Source organism: Triturus cristatus, chromosome 1_2 (assembly GCF_964204655.1).
Source record: "Triturus cristatus chromosome 1_2, aTriCri1.1, whole genome shotgun sequence".
NCBI classification, from domain to species: Eukaryota; Metazoa; Chordata; class Amphibia; order Caudata; family Salamandridae; genus Triturus; species Triturus cristatus.
In genome coordinates this window covers 1,038,857,220-1,038,871,929 of record NC_140580.1, presented here as the reverse complement: position 1 = coordinate 1,038,871,929, position 14,710 = coordinate 1,038,857,220, and positions in this window count along the sequence as shown.

Here is a 14,710-nt window from a genome sequence, read left to right as displayed (position 1 = left end):
GTTAGAGACACATCATTACTCAACTGTAATTAGTAAATTATAGATGAGCTGTTATATTTGGATGGCAGACTCATATTTATTATGTTAGACCTGGCTTTTCCAACAGGTTTACACGCAGACTTTTTGCTTTTTGGCCTCCTGTTTTTGACCCTGCTTTTGTTGGTTTTATGACTGTGGGCACTTTTACCACTGCTATTCAGTGCTAAAGTGCATATGCTCTCTGTGTAAATTAGTTATTATGGTTTGGTGTGTCCATGATTGGCTGATTTGATTTACTATTAAGTTCCTAGTATAGTGCACTATGTGTGCCCAGGACCTGTAAATAAAATGCTGCTAGTGGGCCTGCAGCACTGTTTGTGCCACCTACACAAGCAGCCTTTTAAAAGAGTCTCAGACCTGCCACTGCAGTGTCTGTGCAGAGTTTCCATTGCCATGTCGACCTGCAAGTGCACCCACTATCAGGCCCTAGCCTTCCCTTTTATTACATGTGAGTCAACCCTAAAGTTGGCCCTAGGTACCCCTGTGGTCAGGGTGCAGTGTATGTGAAAGGTAGGACATGTACTGGTGTGTGTGACATGTCCTCATAGTGAAATACAGTGTATTTCGTTATTCACTATTGAAAGCGTATCTATCCCATAAGATAGAACGGGGAATACTTTGTAATATGTTACAAGTATAACTTTCCATGGGGACAAGATATAAAGCTGGAGTTTAATATGCCTGAAATTAGAATATAAAAATGCATCTTTTAGTAAAGATGATTTTTTTATATTGTGTGATTAAAAATACCAGAAAGTGGTTATTTTCTTAGCAATCCTTGGTGCCTCTGCTGGTTTGTGGATTGGCTGTCTGGCTTTGGAGTTACAGGGGCTGGCGATGTGCATTCTCTCAGACAGCCACTAGGGGGTTGAGGTGTCTCCTGCCTTGTGTCAAGGCTGGGATGAATAGATCTGGGCTACATTTAGAGTACAGGGAGGAGATTTCCCTGCACTTGAATAGGCCTGGTCTGCCTTATACAATGCCGTCTTGCACCTCCTGCCAGGAAGCTGGGTCAGAGAGGACAGAACTGGGTTTGACTGTGCACAGAGCCTCTCTGCCACAAGAGAACAAAGAGGAATTGAGTATAAATATTGGAGCCCAGACCCTAGAAATTTAGAACACTTCTGGACTCAAGAGGAACCTCAGCCAAGAAGAAGGGCTGGGAAAGCTGAAGGAGAAGTACTGCCCCTTTGCTGTGTGCTGTCTAGGGTCTGCCTGCAGTTGTTTTTTCTGCCTAGGTGAGGACAGAGACTTTGCTGGGCATACCGCTTGAAGAAGATCTCCAAGGGCTTGAAGTAGAGCTTGCTTCCTGTCCTGGAGTCTCAGAGACACAAAGACTTCACCACCAGCTCCTCTGAACTTCCTTACTGGGAGTTCTCACCTGCCACGAGGTGCCTGTTCCTGTGTTGGGCCTCTGGAGGTTGTTCCTGCTGCTGAGAGCGGAGAACAGAGAAACAGCTAAAGAAGTGTGACGCATCCACACCCATTTCTGACGCAACACCGCTGTGCGGGAAGAATTCCCACGCATCACCACCGTGCCGCTGAAGAAACCGACACAGCGCATGCCTGCGGCTGGAGAAACTGCTGCACACGGAGTCTCATGCACCGATTTCCGAAGCCCGATATCACCGCACCAATTCTGACACAGGCCCATCTGTGAAGAACCGATGCCTCGTGGGACTGCGGATACAGAGATCAATGCAGCACTGTTGCCATATCGAGAACTGATGGCTTTTCAAATCCCCATGCATGGCACCTGGCTGCCAAGTCTACAACAACGCCGGGGCCACAGTAAGAAACCAACACATCACCTCCCTGCACAGTAAGAAACCAACACATTACCTCCTCTTTAGTAATGAACCGACGCATCACCTCGCCTGCATGGCAGTAAGGAACCGACACATCACCTCACCTGGAGCAAGAAACTGACACATCACCTTGCCTGTGAGTAAGGAACCGATGCATCACCTTCCCTGCGACTGTTTCTGTTTATGATTTTTACACATCCAAGGTACTTTGTGTTGAAAGTGTCGCACCTACAAGCACAAGTGGACCAGAAAAAAGCAAAAATCTTGGTAAACCATGCAGAAAAGGCATATTTGCTACAGAGAGGTAAAAAATGGATGAGGTAGATAGAGGTGAAGTAGAGCAGATATAGCGACATGTTCATAGAGATGTGTAAATTTGAAAAAAAGTGTGATAGAGAGATGGGTGTGGTTGACATGGTAAGGTGTATAAAAATGGGTGAGAGGAGAGAAAGAGCTGGGTGAGGCAGCAAATATAAAGATAGAGGTTAGTAGAGAGGCTAAAAAGATAGAAAGAGGTGTAGACAGAGAAGTGTATTAAGTAAAAGGGCAGGGATTTAGTGATTGGTGAGGTAGAGTGAAATGATATGCCACAAGAGAGAATTCCAGAGCATGAGGACACAGACACAAGTAATGTAGAAAGACAGAAGTGATAGAGAGAGATGCACGATTAAGGGATGTAAGAGTATGTTACCGATGCTAGATAGGGGATGAGTAAGGTATGGATGAGAAAGGCGGTAGAGCAAGACACAGATGAGGTAGAGAATGAGAGCTATGTAGAAAGTTCGAGTGTGAGGTAAGAATAGGTACACAAAGTCAGAGATAGGTGTAGGCAGAGAGAAGAAATTAGGGGCATATTATCAAGCACGGCGTTAGAATTATCGCCGCATTAGCGGCAGAAAACTGCCGCTAAAGCGGCGATAATGGGCTTGATATTATGCCGCAGAGAATTCCAATTGAAGCCCATGTTGACACCAGAACATGGGCTTCTATGGAAATTCTCGAGGGCATATTATCAAGCCCATTATCGCCGCTTTGGCGGCAGTTATCTGCCGCTAAAGCGGCGATAATTTAACGCTGTTTCTTGATAATATGCCCCTTAGTTTGAGATTTTTAAAAAGGTGGAGAATGTAGGCAAAGAGAAGGAAATAGGTTGAGAGAGAGGAGAAAGAGAGTTTTCTGACTTTCCTGATAACTTTATCGGGGGCACATTGAAAATTTGTGGTTTGAGCAACTGCCCATTTTCACCATGCCATAAAGGGGCTCCAGCCAGGTTCACTAAATTACTAGATGTGACCTGCTCCCTAATCAACTGATCAGGACCACTGAAGTGGGATGGTGAGCATGTCCAATAAGAATATCCCAATGGTCAATAGAAAAGACTTAGGACTGAGTGCATGCTACAGACTCTAGTATCATGATGGCTAAGGTATTCTTGTATTGATTTTATTCATCACCAACTAAGTAGCGCCGGACACCGAACCTGCCTTTGCTTGAACATTGAGAATTGGAAAAACGTAGGAGGGAAATAAAATAGGTGCAACGATATTTAGTTTAGGCAACTATGTCACTTCATCATATCAAGGCTCTAGCAACGTTATCAATACCCTCCTTGCAGCCATAGTTGAGTTATAAACTTTGTAATACAGTCTAAATAATATGGATCAGGTGCAGATCAGATCCGTCAGCAGTACACCAAAAAATTGGTGATGCATGTCACATGAATGACCATGAAACATACATGAACGTCTGCTTGAAATTGCATGAAACAAACTGGCCTCTATGACTTGAACTGTATATTCTTGTCCATCTATTTGTCACTGCAAAGCAGCTCATGTTTGCGACAATACAAGAAGTGTACAGTTAAAAAACAATGCACATGTGGTAAATGGTGGCTGTTATCACCTGGTTTATCGATGTAAGGGCTCTGTATCTTGTCTAATACTTGCATTTCTTTTTCACACAAATATAAATAACAAGAGTGTTAAAATAATGCATGCATCCATAAACATTTAAGCAATCTGCCTCTGCAATAAAACACAAGCCGATGAATGGAAATGTCCTTTTATGAAGCTGAGCAATGCTCTTATGCTTTATGTTTGAAACTCATCAAGTAATTATCAGTAATGATGAGTGATGTAAAATGCTCTTATTTTCAGAGGAATTGTAAAATAAAAAGTACTCTGGGGACATGAGCTGAGCTGTACATGCAGGGAGCGTAGGACTTTGTGATCATGTCTTTATTAGCACTCTGAGGCAGTCTCCCGCCTGTGATTGCCATGCAAACAGCGATAAGCTAGATTTCACAAACGGAAATATAACAAGAACATGGAGAATTGTAAAGGTTATTTTGCGCATTGGAAACATTCCAACATTTTCTGCATATTGAGGAATAGATGACCTTATAACTTAGGTAAAGTGACAACATGTGTTAAACCAAATGGGAGGTAAGCTTGGTTGGAATATTTAACAAGCATTTTCAATGCAATAGGTCTCGCATTTACGCGAGTTTAAGCTAGTGGCATTGTAAATGGCAATGCCTTTTATCTATGTTTTAAAAACGAAAACAAAAATAAAAGGCATTGGTATTTGCAATGTCAATAGCTCAAACTCGCGTAAATGCGAGACCTATTGCATTGCAAATGCGTGTTTCCACATGTGAGCGTGTGGGTCAAAAGAAGGACCACGTTTAATTTCATTTTTTACATTTTCTAAATACACCCAGGGTGACATGAGCAGGCGACGGTTCAAGCCTGACATCTGACTCGCAGGACGGAATCGAGCAGAACTAAGACGACATTTACATTCCCAAGTTTCCACCCACAGCAGGAAGAGATTTTACCCCCTGTTGTCCGCGCCATTCAGATGCGGGAGAACGACGCAGAATCATTGTGATATGAGTGACTTCGAGAGAACAGAGACATGAAGAGAATGAAGTTCCACAGAAATCCCGCAATCTGCGACAAACTGCGCTCAAAGCAAATGGCCAGCCTATCAGCGAACCCAATAATTAAGAGGGTGGCACAATTTTGTGAAGTAAATGTAGCTTTGCATTTCAAACTATTTCCACGCCCCCTGCAAGATTAAAACTCAGATACAATACCGGGTGATATAACCTATGGAGTGGAAGTAATTAGAAATAAGGCCCCGAGGAAACACTTACAAACTTTTATATCTGGACTTCAGCAATTGCACTCGAGCAGTGTCAGATGATAACGAACAGGCGACTTTTGGCGTTTAATCTCTGTCAGGCTAATAACAAGCAGCCACGGCCAGAAAGCAGCAATTTAAACAAGCATTGGCATAGCCAATAGGTCTCGCCTTTGGGACCTTATAAGTGTTTAGCCATGCAACAGTTGCATAACTAAATACTTATAAGGTCCCAAAAGTGAGACCTATTGGCTATACCAAGTGGCCGTGCGGTCGTGAAAGTGAAAGTGATCGCGATCAAACATCAAAGCGGCCACGAAAGTGAAAGTAATCGCGGTAAAGCGCGGCGCGCGTGCCCGCGCACATGCACTGTAGCTCTAGGCTGGCCTGGTAGCACTTTTTGGAGCCCTCTCAATAAGTGGGTCAGGTGAGACCTAAAAACAAGCTGTTTCCATGGAGCCGACAGGGGACGGAAAGTGAAAGCATGGGATGTGCTTGTGAGCGCGCGGTGGGAGCCAGAGACGAGACGCCATGCGGGTGCGCCGGTGGGAGCGTGTGAAGCAGAGGAGACACCATGCGCGTGCACATCGGATGTCCTTGCGCGCACATGGTTTGTCTCCCTTCACTAGGAAAAGCCACTAAAATAGAGGCTCGCCAAGTGATGCGGCTGCGCTGCATTCGCTAGGCGAGACCTAAAAAGGGAGCTCTTCAAGCCGTGGAACATCTGTTTTGCGTTTGAGGCACTTTTATTCTGACATTAGCTCCAAGTTGGAGCTTTCTCGGGGTCTCTGACTCACCCAGCAGCCTTTAGAAGCGATAATCACTGTAATAGCTGAGATGTCCTTTCTTGCACAGCTGACTCTTCGCCTCCTCTGCTCAGTTACAGAGGGGCATCACTGCTTCTTCCCTCAGCCATAAGCAGTTACAGCCAAGCTCAATACTAAAAAGGTCCTATGATGAGTTATCTGTGGGCCCACGGCCACAGGGGCCAATGTATAAAGGCAACTTTGCTGTAAAGGCCCTCTTGAAGGAAGCTTTCACAGCTGGATTTCAGAGGCACTTAATGAAGCTGCTGGAGAAAGGTCACATTGCGGAAGTGATAGAAGCACAATGGAGCACAGCTCATAGAAAACACACATGACTGGGGGGTTGTACGACGCACAGATTACAGCTGGAAGAAACGTTTCATCACAGGAGTCCTCTAGAACCGCATCTCTGGGAGGAAGCTCGCTGCGGAAGTCTTGTAGCACAGACAGAGCACAGCTGGAAGAAACGTCTCATTACTGGAGTCCTCTAGGATAGCATCTCCAGGAGGAAGCTCACTGCTGACGTCTTGTAGCACAGACAGAGCACAGCTGGAAGAAGCGTCTAATTACTGGAGTCCTCTAGGACAGCATCTCGGGAGGTAGCTCACTGCTGACGTCTTGTAGCACAGACAGAGCACTGCTGGGAGAAAAGTCACATTACTGGAGTCCACTAGGACAGCATCTCTGCGAGGAAGCTCACTGCTGAAGTGTTGAAGCACAGACAGAGCACAGCTGGAAGAAACGTCTCATTACTGGAGTCCTTTAGGACAGCATTTCCGGGAGGAAGCTCACTGCGGAAGTCTTGTAGCACAGACAGAGCACAGGAAACATCTAATTACTGGAGTCCTCTAGGACAGCATCTCTGGGACGAAGCTCACTGCGGAAGTCTTGTAGCACAGACAGAGCACAGCTGGAAGAAATGTCTCATTACTGGAGTCCTCTAGGACAGCATCTCTGGGAGGAAGCTCACCGCTGAAGTGTTGCAGCACAGACAGAGCACAGCTGGAAGAAACATCTAATTACGGGAGTCCTCTAGGACAGCATCTCCGGGAGGAAGCTCACTTCTAACATCTTGTAGCAAAGACAGAGCACTGCTGGAAGAAACGTCTCATTACAGGAGTCCTCTAGGACAGCATCTCCAGGACGAAGCTCACTGATGACGTCTTGTAGCACAGACAGAGCACTGCTGAGAGAAAAGTCACATTACTGGAGTCCTCTAGGACAGCATCTCCACGAAGAAGATCACTGCTGAAGTGTTGTAGCACACACAGAGCACTGCTGGAAGAAACATCTCATTACTGGAGTCCTCTAGGACAGCATCTCCGGGAGGAAGCTCACTGCTGAAGTGTTGTAGCACAGACCGAGCACAGCTGGAAGAAACGCCTCATTACTGGAGTCCTCTAGGACAGCATCTCCGGGAGAAAGCTCACTGCTGACGTCTTGTAGCACAGACAGAGCACTGCTGGGAGAAAAGTCACATTACTGGAGTCCTCTAGGACAGCATCTCTGCGAGGAAGCTCACTACTGAAGTGTTGTAGCACAGACAAAGCACTGCTGGGAGAAAAGTTACATTACTGGAGTCCTCTAGGACAGCATCTCCAGGAGCAAGCTCACTGCTGAAGTCTTATAGCACAGACAGAGCACTGCTGGTAGAAAAGTCACATTACGGGAGTCCTCCAGGACAGCATCTCTGGGAGGAAGCTCACTGCTGAAGTCTTGTAGCACAGACAAGTCACTGCTGTTAGAAAAGTCACATTCCTGGAGTCCTCTAGTACAGCATCTATGGGAGGAAGCTCACTGCTGAAGTCCTGTAGCACGGACAGAGCACAGCTGGGAGAAACGTCTCATTACTGAAATCCTCTAGGACAGCATCTCTGGGAGGAAGCTACTGCTGAAGTCCTGTAGCACAGAGAGAGCACTGCTGGGAGGAAAGTTACATTACTGGAGTCCTCTAGGACAGCATCTCTGGGAGGAAGCTCACTGCTGAAGTCTTGTAGCACAGACAGAGCAGACCTGGAAGAAACATCTCATTACTGGAGTCCTCTTGGACAGCATCTCTGGTAGGAAGCTCGCTGCTGAAGTCTTGTAGCACAGACAGAGCACATCTGGAAGAAAAGTCACATTACTGGAGTCCCCTAGGACATCCTCTCTAGGAGGAAGCTCACTGCTAAGGTCTTCTAGCACAGACAGAGCACAGCTGGAAGAAAAGTCATATTACTGGAGTCCCCTAGGACATCCTCTCTAGGAGGAAGCTCACTGCTGAAGTCTTGTAGCACAGACAGACCACAGCTGGAAGAAAAGTCATATTACTGGAGTTCCCTAGGACATCCTCTCTAGAAGGAAGCTCACTGCTAAGGTCTTGTACCACAGACAGAGCACAGCTGGGAGAAAAGTCACATTATTGGAGTCCTCTAGGACAGCATCTCTGGGAGGAAGCTCACTGCTGAAGTCCTGTAGCACAGACAGAGCGCAGCTGGGAGAAATGTCTCATTACTGAAATCCTCTAGCACAGCATCTCTGGGAGGAAGCTCACTGCTGAAGTCCTGTAGCACAGACAGAGCACTGCTGGGAGGAAAGTCACATTACTGGAGTCCTTGAAAAAATGAATAATCTACACCTCTCACTGGTAGGCTGTACAAACATCATCAAGATGTTGGTTTTACCTAAATTTTTATACTTTTTTAGGTCTATACCCCTGCTGTTTGAAGCCAGTTGGTTTAATGGCCTAGAGACTATATGTAATAGGTTTATCTGGGCACACGGTAAGACCCGGAGGGCCTATAGGTTTATGTCACTACCTAGGGAAAAAGGGGGTTGGGGGGCACCTGATTTTCGATTGTATTGTATGGCAACTGTTTTACAATATATACAAGGATTAATAGGGGGGAATATTGATAATGTAAGAATGCATAATATGTCTACTGAGGTTTATGCTGTTGTGTTAGGGGCAAATGCCTACAATTGTTTTTTAAAATGTATAGATTTCAGTTACTTCAAGAGAACTAGGTTTAAAACTGTTAAGGCAGCAGTTACGGTATGGAACGCTTTTTCAAAGAGAGTTAAGATGGGGAGGTATAACAGATATGTGTCCTTAATTAATAACAGATCACTTCCAGCGGAAATATTTGCTGATCAGATAATGGCAGAGTGGGCAGTGAGGGGGGTTACGCAAGTAGGAGACCTCTTCTCCCGGGATGGTTTTAAGCAATTTTCGGATTTGAGAACTACATTTGGTATAGACAACAGGGGTTTTTTCAAGTATTTGCAGATTAGAAGCTTCTTTAAAAATAAAACCGGAGGCCCTGCAGGCTTTAACAAAATAGAAATAATGGAGAAAATTAAGTTGATGGGTGATTGCTCAATAAGGTCGCTTTATGCAGCCCTGCTGAAAGAAAGCCAGGATGATTATAGAAATTTAGTATGAAATGGGCAGATAAAATAGGAGTTGAATGCAATTTGTTTTTCGAATCTTTGAACTTAGGACGCACAATATTAAGTGCAGCCCCTCTGCAGTCTCAACACTATAAAACATTATATTTTCTTTATTTTACGCCTGCAAGGATAGCAAAATGGGGTGGGAGTTCGGGAATTAACTGCCCTCGCTGCGATGCGTTAGAGGCAGATAGTATACATATTTTCGCTACATGTCCCCAGTTACAGACATTGATTAAAGAGATAGAGGGGTTTTTAGCAAGGTCGTTGGGTATAGTGATCTCTCTAGCACCATCTTGGATCATGTTAGGAGTGGCTGAAGGGGAGCAAGAGCAGCACGCAGAATTCTTGTTTGTAATAATGGCTGTCTATAGATTGACAATAGCTAGGGTTTGGTTAGACAAAAACCCCCCAAAGTTTCAAACGTGGTTAGCAAATACGTTGTACGCATACAATATGGAGCAAAATATCTATGCTCGGAAAGGGAGGAGAGGAAGACGCTTGAGGAGAAGGATCTGGGAGCCATTAAGCAACTGGAAGGAGAAGCAAAGTAAGGACGAATAGGGGGGGCACGGGAAGAATCTGGATTTCTTTTATTTTTTGTTCTTTCTCAATGTTTACTTAAGATTTCCTTTAGTTTAAACAAGGTGATAAAGAATTTCTTTTATGTGTGGCATACTTTAAAGTTGGAATCTATATAACAGAAATTAAGGAGAAGATTGTAAACTGTCTAATATAAGTGATACTGTGCTTACTTTGGTTGAGAAAATTAATTTAATAAAATTTAAAAAAAAAAAAAAAAAAAAAGAAACGTTTCATTACTGGAGTCCTCTTGGACAGCATGTCTGGTAGGAAGCTCACTGCTGAAGTCTTGTAGCACAGACAGAGCACATCTGGAAGAAACGTCACATTACTGGAGTCCCCTAGGACATCCTCTCTAGGAGGAAGCTCACTGCTAAGGCCTTGTAGCATAGACAGAGCACAGCTGGAAGAAAAGTCACATTACTGGAGTCCCCTAGGACACGCTCTCTAGGAGGAAGCTCACTGCTAAGGTCTTCTAGCACAGACAGAGCACAGCTGGAAGAAAAGTCATATTACTGGAGTCCCCTAGGACATCCTCTCTAGGAGGAAGCTCACTGCTAAAGTCTTGTAGCATAGACAGACCACAGCTGGAAGAAAAGTCATATTACTGGAGTTCCCTAGGACATCCTCTCTAGAAGGAAGCTCACTGCTAAGGTCTTGTACCACAGACAGAGCACAGCTGGGAGAAAAGTCACGTTACTGGAGTCCTCTAGGACAGCATCTCTGGGAGGAAGCTCACTGCTGAAGTCCTGTAGCACAGACAGAGCACAGCTGGGAGAAACATCTCATTACTGAAATCCTCTAGGACAGCATCTCTGGGAGGAAGCTCACTGCTGAAGTCCTGTAGCACATTCAGAGCACTGCTGGGAGGAAAGTCACATTACTGGAGTCCTCTAGAACAGCATCTCCGGGAGGAAGCTCACTGCTGAAGTCTTGTAGCACAGACAGAGCAGAGCTGGAAGAAACGTCTCATTACTGGAGTCCTCTAGGACAACATCTCTGTTAGGAAGCTCACTGCTGAAGTCGTGTAGCACAGACGGAGCACATCTGGAAGAAAAGTCACATTACTGGAGTCCTCTAGGACAGCATCTCTGCGAGGAAGCTCACTGCTGAAGTGTTGTAGCACAGACAAAGCACTGCTGGGAGAAAAGTTACATTACTGGAGTCCTCTAGGACAGCATCTCTTTGAGGAAGCTCACTGCTGAAGTCTTGTAGTACAGACAGAGCAGACCTGGAAGAAATGTCTCATTACTGGAGTCCTCTTGGACAGCATCTCTGGTAGGAAGCTCACTGCTGAAGTCTTGTAGCACAGACAGAGCACATCTGGAAGAAAGTCACATTACTGGAGTCCCCTAGGACATCCTCTCTAGGAGGAAGCTCACTGCTAAGGTCTTGTAGCATCGACAGAGCACAGCTGGAAGAAAAGTCACATTACTGGAGTCATCTAGGACAGCATCTCTGGGAGGAAGCTAACTGCTGAAGTCTTGGAGCACAGACAGAGCACTGCTGGGAGGAAAGTTACATTACTGGAGTCCTCTAGGACAGCATCTCTGGGAGGAAGCTCACTGCTGAAGTCTTGTAGCACAGACAGAGCAGACCTGGAGGAAACGTCTCATTACTGGAGTCCTCTAGGACAAAATCTCTGGTAGGAAGCTCACTGCTGAAGTCTTGTAGCACAGACGGAGCACATCTGGAAGAAAAGTCACATTACTGGAGTCCTCTAGGACAGCATCTCTGCGAGGAAGCTCACTGCTGAAGTGTTGTAGCACAGACAGAGCACTGCTGGTCGAAAAGTCACATTACTGGAGTCCTCCAGGACAGCATCTACGGGAGGAAGCTAACTGCTGAAGTCTTGTAGCACAGACAGAGCACTGCTGGGAGAAAAGTCACATTACTGGAGTCCTCTAGGACAGCATCTCTGGGAGGAAGTTCACTGCTGAAGTCTTGTAGCACAGACCGAGCACAGCTGGAAGAAATGTCTCATTACTGGAGTCCTCTAGGACAGCATCTCCGGGAGAAAGCTCACTGCTGACGTCTTGTAGCACAGACAGAGCACTGCTGGGAGAAAAGTCACATTACTGGAGTCCTCTAGGACAGCATCTCTGCGAGGAAGCTCACTACTGAAGTGTTGTAGCACAGACAAAGCACTGCTGGTAGAAAAGTCACATTACGGGAGTCCTCCAGGACAGCATCTCTGGGAGGAAGCTCACTGCTGAAGTCTTGTAGCACAGACAAGTCACTGCTGTTAGAAAAGTCACATTCCTGGAGTCCTCTAGTACAGCATCTATGGGAGGAAGCTCACTGCTGAAGTCCTGTAGCACGGACAGAGCACAGCTGGGAGAAACGTCTCATTACTGAAATCCTCTAGGACAGCATCTCTGGGAGGAAGCTACTGCTGAAGTCCTGTAGCACAGAGAGAGCACTGCTGGGAGGAAAGTTACATTACTGGAGTCCTCTAGGACAGCATCTCTGGGAGGAAGCTCACTGCTGAAGTCTTGTAGCACAGACAGAGCAGACCTGGAAGAAACATCTCATTACTGGAGTCCTCTTGGACAGCACCTCTGGTAGGAAGCTCACTGCTAAGGTCTTCTAGCACAGACAGAGCACAGCTGGAAGAAAAGTCATATTACTGGAGTCCCCTAGGACATCCTCTCTAGGAGGAAGCTCACTGCTGAAGTCTTGTAGCACAGACAGACCACAGCTGGAAGAAAAGTCATATTACTGGAGTTCCCTAGGACATCCTCTCTAGAAGGAAGCTCACTGCTAAGGTCTTGTACCACAGACAGAGCACAGCTGGGAGAAAAGTCACATTACTGGAGTCCTCTAGGACAGCATCTCTGGGAGGAAGCTCACTGCTGAAGTCCTGTAGCACAGACAGAGCGCAGCTGGGAGAAATGTCTCATTACTGAAATCCTCTAGCACAGCATCTCTGGGAGGAAGCTCACTGCTGAAGTCCTGTAGCACAGACAGACCACTGCTGGGAGGAAAGTCACATTACTGGAGTCCTTGAAAAAATGAATAATCTACACCTCTCACTGGTAGGCTGTACAAACATCATCAAGATGTTGGTTTTACCTAAATTTTTATACTTTTTTAGGTCTATACCCCTGCTGTTTGAAGCCAGTTGGTTTAATGGCCTAGAGACTATATGTAATAGGTTTATCTGGGCACACGGTAAGACCCGGAGGGCCTATAGGTTTATGTCACTACCTAGGGAAAAAGGGGGTTGGGGGGCACCTGATTTTCGATTGTATTATATGGCAACTGTTTTACAATATATACAAGGATTAATAGGGGGGAATATTGATAATGTAAGAATGCATAATATGTCTACTGAGGTTTATGCTGTTGTGTTAGGGGCAAAAGCCTACAATTGTTTTTTAAAATGTATAGATTTCAGTTACTTCAAGAGAACCAGGTTTAAAACTGTTAAGGCAGCAGTTACTGTATGGAACGCTTTTTCAAAGAGAGTTAAGATGGGGAGGTATAACAGATATGTGTCCTTAATTAATAACAGATCACTTCCAGCGGAAATATTTGCTGATCAGATAATGGCAGAGTGGGCAGTGAGGGGGGTTACGCAAGTAGGAGACCTCTTCTCCCGGGATGGTTTTAAGCAATTTTCGGATTTGAGAACTACATTTGGTATAGACAACAGGGTTTTTTTCAAGTATTTGCAGATTAGAAGCTTCTTTAAAAATAAAACGGGAGGCCCTGCAGGCTTTAACAAAATAGAAATAATGGAGAAAATTAAGTTGATGGGTGATTGCTCAATAAGGTCGCTTTATGCAGCCCTGCTGAAAGAAAGCCAGGATGATTTAGAGAAATTTAGTATGAAATGGGCAGATAAAATAGGAGTTGAATGCAATTTGTTTTTCGAATATTTGAACTTAGGACGCACAATATTAAGTGCAGCCCCTCTGCAGTCTCAACACTATAAAACATTATATTTTCTTTATTTTACGCCTGCAAGGATAGCAAAATGGGGTGGGAGTTCGGGAATTAACTGCCCTCGCTGCGATGCGTTAGAGGCAGATAGTATACATATTTTCGCTACATGTCCCCAGTTACAGACATTGATTAAAGAGATAGAGGGGTTTTTAGCAAGGTCCTTGGGTATAGTGATCTCTCTAGCACCATCTTGGATCATGTTAGGAGTGGCTGAAGGGGAGCAAGAGCAGCACGCAGAATTCTTGTTTGTAATAATGGCTGTCTATAGATTGACAATAGCTAGGGTTTGGTTAGACAAAAACCCTCCAAAGTTTCAAACGTGGTTAGCAAATACGTTGTACGCATACAATATGGAGCAAAATATCTATGCTCGGAAAGGGAGGAGAGGAAGACGCTTGGGGAGAAGGATCTGGGAGCCATTAAGCAACTGGAAGGAGAAGCAAAGTAAGGACGAATAGGGGGGGGCACGGGAAGAATCTGGATTTCTTTTATTTTTTGTTCTTTCGCAATGTTTACTTAAGATTTCCTTTAGTTTAAACAAGGTGATAAAGAATTTATTTTATGTGTGGCATACTTTAAAGTTGGAATCTATATAACAGAAATTAAGGAGAAGATTGTAAACTGTTTAATATAAGTGATACTGTGCTTACTTTGGTTGAGAAAATTAATTTAATAAAATTAAAAAAAAAAAAAAAAAGAAATGTTTCATTACTGGAGTCCTCTTGGACAGAATGTCTGGTAGGAAGCTCACTGCTGAAGTCTTGTAGCACAGACAGAGCACATCTGGAAGAAAAGTCAAATTACTGGAGTCCCCTAGGACATCCTCTCTAGGAGGAAGCTCACTGCTAAGGCCTTGTAGCATAGACAGAGCACAGCTGGAAGAAAAGTCACATTACTGGAGTCCCCTAGGACACGCTCTCTAGGAGGAAGCTCACTGCTAAGGTC